This window comes from Cryptomeria japonica, chromosome 1 (genome assembly GCF_030272615.1).
Source record: "Cryptomeria japonica chromosome 1, Sugi_1.0, whole genome shotgun sequence".
NCBI classification, from domain to species: Eukaryota; Viridiplantae; Streptophyta; class Pinopsida; order Cupressales; family Cupressaceae; genus Cryptomeria; species Cryptomeria japonica.
This window is the reverse complement of record NC_081405.1, coordinates 444306188-444310871: the sequence shown is the minus strand read 5'-3', so window position 1 is coordinate 444310871 and position 4684 is coordinate 444306188.

Below are 4684 nucleotides of genomic sequence, written 5' to 3'. Positions count from 1 at the left end.
TTATCAGGACCAATATCTTTAAGGTAGCATGCATCCAAAAGACAAGAAAGTTACCATAATGAGATTCCCTTGAGAAAGGACAAATCAACGGATAATGGCCACACATTATATAGGAAAAGGGAACATAAGGGATCCACTAACTCTAGGGTTAGTAATGTGCTTGTGATAAATAATATATATAGAGAATAATTATATTGAGTTGACCTCATCCCTTAAAGGTAATGTAACTACAAACACAATGGAAGAAGAACACAAGAGACAACAAACATATGTATTTTTTTGTCAACATGGAAGATACTAAAAAGATATCCCAATGATTAGTATCATCCCCAAGTAGACAATAGAAGACAACATTTATGAGTAATAGCACATGCATGACATAATATAGATACGACATATAGAAGAAATAAGATATAAATAGAGGAATGTGACAACAAATTCAACCTCTTTATTACCTTGCACTGACAGAGTAACAAGGGTCATCCAAAGAGAACCTAACATAACACAAAAATATATCAAGCAACACATCACCAGGGAAGCACATTATGAAAAGAAAACACAAAACAGAATCCATGACATGAATGAAGCTAGTCAAGCAAATCATATACCTCCCAATATTGCTTAACATCATTTAGGGATGGTGGACAATATTCAAGAGGAGCCACATCAAGCATGGTAGATGGAGCTACTACAAGTTCGAAACAAAGAACATGCTCTAATGATGAATACTTTGTTTGTCATTAGGAGCTAGGGTTAATGCTTTTGAAAAATATGAAGATAACTCGTTATTAATCTCAACAATCTCATACATATCATCAGACTCATTAAGATCATCAATGTTGGCATGAGCAACATTATCATCATCTAAATAATAAAATTAGGATCTTTAACACAAAATGAAGTTGAACTATCATTTTTCTTGAGCTTTTTTAACTTAGGTAATTTAAGTTGAACTTCCTCCCTAAGTTTAGGTGAAGGCTAATAATAGTGGCATGTTGTGATGGTTAAGTTGTTGCTTTGTTGTTCTTTCCATCAAGGTTCAAGTCCCACCGGTTCATAGCTTCAAGTTAAAAGCGTTTACCCCTTAAAAAAAAAGTTTAGGTGAAAGTTGTCACCCATTTGGTTGAATTGATTATGTGTTGCATTGATGTCAACACTGGCTATTTGGATGCTTTACTGGCACCCTTCTAGTCCCAGTAGGATGAGTGGTTTCTGGTTAAATTGGATCTAGCATGATCTGGTAGGCTCTGTTATAATCTGGTGATGGAACTATCTTGTTCATGATACTTATACTCTTATTTGGTCAGTTGGTTTTGGTTTGGTGATTGGATGCTATCCTGCTTGCTTAGAAGATTGGTTTCTGGTTCCGACAAGGGTTTCACTAGCAGAGCTTTTGGTGGAGATCTTTGATGAATTACATAAGTGGTGTTGGTGTAGCTTCTGAAGGAGTTTCAAGATGTTGTTGGTGATCATGTTCGAGACTTGGTGTTTGGAGATCTTATTTGAAGCGTGTGGACCTATACTTGGTCCCAGTTGATCTACGTTATGGACCAACATTAATGTAACTTGTGGATAGGACCTATTGTTGTATTTCTGGGATGTCTTATGTGTTGGATATTATTTGTTTGGTCTAAAGATGACATGGTTTGTAATTATGTAATTGGTTTATTATCTGGTGGCTAACTTGATTGTTTATGGTCGAGGGTTTGTATAAATAAGATGTAAGATCTCATTGTAGATCATCATGGTTAATGTAAGAGGTCATGGTCAAGGGATGTAATGTGTGAATAATATAATATGATTCAGGTAGAGGATTTGTTTGATCATTGGAGATCAAATTTGGTTTGTGTAATAGGATTTAGTCCTCCAGTATTGAGCTTAACCGAAACTGTACTCTGGCATAGGAGATGCTATCTTTTGCAGTTCAACACTTCTCCAGATTGTAGTCTGTATTTATATGTAGTCAGTGAGGCTCCTTTTATGATGAGCAATGTGCTCTAGGTTGTTGGCCTTCCTGCAAGTGCAGGCCCCTTCATTGTAATTCACATACCATATTTGACTATGGGTAGGCTTCCCATCGTGGTTTTTCCCTTTATTGGGTTTTCCACGTACAAATCTTGGTGTCGTGAGGATGGCTTTTATTCTGTGATTATTTTTTATGTTTAATTGGTTTAACTCCTATTCTAGTATTAATGTTTTGGGTTCTAATATTAAAAGTTTTAAATTTCTAGTGCTTCCGGTAATCTATGACAACTGATTCACCTCCCCCCCTCTCGGTTGTCTTTTGGTTGTCTGAACTGTCTAACAATTGATATCAGAGATTTGATCCTCTCTGTAGAAAGCTTAACTACTTGAGGAAGATCCTATGGTGACTAATAGTTCAAGTTCATCAAGTTCTTCTAGAGCTATCTTTCAAAGGGATATACTGAGGCTTGAAGGAACAAACTAGACAGTATGGATGATTCAGATGGAGACTCATCTGAGATGTCTTGGCAAGGAGATTTGGTAGATCACATAGAATGGTGTCACACCCTTTAATCTGGGATCTGGAAATCCTCCTCCAACAAACCTGGACAAGGAGCTTGAGAATGATTGTAGAGAAAGAGAAACTCTCTTGTATGCACTTTCTGATCAACAAATAATGGGATTAATAGACAAATCATCTGGAAAGGCTATATGGGATAAGTTGCACACTCTTAATGAAGGTGACCCAACAGTAAATATTGATAAACTTGATGGTTACCAGGTGAGATATGAAAACCTGAAGATGGAAGAAGATGAAAGGATTATTGCATTCATGGAAAGGGTACATGAAATTGTTATGGGAATTCAATGTTGTGTTGGAACTCTGAGTGAAGATGAAATTGTTTCTAAAGTCCTGAGAGCCTTGCCACCGGCTTACAAAATGAAGGCTATTGCTATTCATTTAATTGAGAACAATGGTTAATACATCTGTCAATAGAGATACTTTGGTTAGGAAACTATTTGCTTTTGAGCTTGAGGAATTTGGACCTTCTAGAGCTGTGAAGATTGAACCTTCTTTTCATCCATCTACATCTACAACCAGTAAGCAAGACTAGAAATATTTATATGCAAATGAATTAGAAGATATGAAGAGAGAAGAAGATGAGTTTGAGCAACTTGAAGCACTATTTTCTAGAAGAGTATCGAAAGGACTGATAGGAAGTAAGTATGAAGGAAAATCACCTTTTAGTTGTTTTGCATGTAATAAGATTGGTCATTTTGCATCTATATGTCCTGAAAGAAATTCAAGAATTGAAGAAAGAGTTAAAAGATCATTTAAACCTAACCCCGGATATCAGAATAAGTATAGATTAAATAAAAACAAAGACAAATAATGCTACATAGTGGATGAGGAAGGCATTATTGATTTAGATGATTAATTGGCAAAAGACTCTGCTAGTGGATCTGGAAATGGGAAGTAATGGGTGTTCCTGGCTATCAAGGAAGATGATTCAGCACTGGAAGAGAATGTACCTAAGGAGAAGGCACTTGCTACTAAAATTGAGGATAAGGATGAATGGGTAATTGACAGTGGTTGTTCACATCATAGAACTGGAGATAAAGGGAAGTTTGTGTCTTTGGAAGAATTTGATGGTGGACTAGTTAGATTTGGAGATGATAAGGCATGTATGATTAAAGGAAAAGGAACTATATCATTAGATTGTAAGAACAATATTGACAATGTTTATTATGTTGAAGATTTGAAGCATAATCTTTTGATTGTAGGAAAATTGGTAGACAAGGGATTTCAATTATAGTTCATGGATGGAAAATGCAAAATCATTATCAGATCTGGCTTGGAGATTGCAATCAATACAAAGACAAAAGGTAATATATTTCATTTGAACTCCGGTGAGAAGACATGTTTGATTACATATATTGATGAGAGTTGGCTATGACATAAAAGGCTATGCCATGTGAATTTTGATTGCATTATGAAGATACCTTCAACTAAGGCTATTAGAGATATACCTAAGATTATGAAGCCCTATAATCCGGTATGTAAACAATGTCAAATGGGTAAACGGGTCAGAACCTCTTTTAGGAATATACAAGATAAATCAAATGATGTTCTTGATCTTATTCATACTCATTTGTGTGGCCCTTCTAGAGTTAAAATTTTTCATGGTGATAGATATTTCATGCTAATCATTGATGATTATTCTAGAATGATGTGGTTTACTTTTTTGAGAGGAAAATATGAAGCATTTGAAAAATTTAAAATCTTTAAGGCTAAGGTGGAAACTGAGACAGGATTGAAGATTAAATGTTTGAGATCAGATCATGGTGGAGAATTCACATCCGGTGAGTTTAATAACTTTTGTGACAAGCATGGTATAAGAAGACAATTATTTTCTCCCCAAACACCTCAGCAAAATGGAGTTGTGGAAAGGAAAAATAGAACTATCTTGGATGCTACTAAAACAATGATGATGGAAGCTAATATACCTCATATCTACTGGAGAGAAGCAGTGAGTACAATGGTTTATACATTCAACAGAGTACATATCAAAGGAGAAATGGGTAAGACACCTTATGAATTATGGTTTGACAATGCACCTATAGTTAAGTATTTCAGAATTTTTGGTAGTAAATGTCATATCAGGTTAGATGATACTATTGGGAAATTTGATCCTAGAAGTGATGAAGGCATATTTCT